This window comes from Bison bison, unplaced genomic scaffold (genome assembly GCF_000754665.1).
Source record: "Bison bison bison isolate TAMUID 2011002044 unplaced genomic scaffold, Bison_UMD1.0 scf7180017864518, whole genome shotgun sequence".
Lineage (NCBI taxonomy): Eukaryota > Metazoa > Chordata > Mammalia > Artiodactyla > Bovidae > Bison > Bison bison.
The window spans coordinates 19,907,121-19,908,345 of record NW_011495071.1 but is presented as its reverse complement, the minus strand read 5'-3'; positions in this window follow the sequence as shown (position 1 = coordinate 19,908,345).

The following is a 1,225-nucleotide window of genomic DNA, read 5'->3' as shown; positions in this document are numbered from 1 at the left end:
CCTTTAAAATCACCTGTCCCTCGTAAGAGTCTAAGTCCAGATTGGTAAACTTTGGGAGGGCCTCTTTTAGACTTTCCAGAAGGGCAATGGGGTTCTTGTTGGACTCCTGAGTTATTGTTGAGACTGGGCACAGTCCCACAACTAATAGGCTTCCTTCTATTTCCATGGGTGGACTTACTTAGGGGTGAGTCTTTCTGAAGCTTATCCTACCCAGTACTGTTGCAACCTGAGAGCTGGGCTTCCCTGGGTCAGGGTGCAGATCCTCAGGCAGGTCAAGGCATGTCAACCTCCTGGGACCCCTGGACTGGCAGATCTCCGAGCAGGCTGAGGCGTGACAACCTCCAGGGGACCAGATCCCTAGGCAGGTTGAGGCAGGTCAACCTTCTGGGATCCCCGGATTGAAGTTGGGTGACCCCAAGGTCTCCAGTGTGACTAGTGCTGGGTAGGATTAAGGGGCTGTAATCTTAACTCATTGCCGGTTTGTCCACCCAGGATGGGAAGATACCATGATGTAAAGCAATCCAAGCCTGTGCCTTTGAGACCGGGAACCTGGCAAAATAGCTCCAAGCCTAATCCTCTTAAGGTGATATAAGTCACTGATTCCTTCCTCTAGTCCTCCATAAGAACAGTTTAAAGTGTCTCCAAAGGTAAACATTTCATTGTCATAGACCCATTCTAGGTAATAACAGAAGTAATGACAAAGGAGTGGGTTAACTGGTCCTGTTAGGGGTTAAGAGTGCTTTAATAACAGGCTGGGTGGAGCTGGATGTTCCCTGCAGAGGGGGCAGGGTCGTGGTTGTAGGAGTTAGTAAGTGGCTTAAGGGCAAAATGATAAGAGGCAAGAGACCAGCTGTCCCATAAAAGTGGAGTGGAGATTTGATCTGGGGGTATGTTCGCAGCTTTAGGAGAAGGGTGGTAAGGGTTTGGGCACAAATGGCCTGTGGGGCTAACCTCCAAAGTGGCAAACGTTGTCCCTGGAAGCCCAATTGCCCTTGAAGGGATGCCACTAACAGATGGACTTCTAGCAGGCATTTGTGTGCCTGTCACCTGCCCTACCAGGTTCACTGAGAGGTGCTGTTGCCACATATGTTGTAGGAAACATGGAAGATGAAGGCCTGAATCTCTAGAGGGATTGGATGTTATACAGTATTTGCTTCCCAAGGGCCAGCTATTTTCTGGTTTGTCCCACCAGAAGATTGTAGACGCAACATTGTGGGCCCAGATG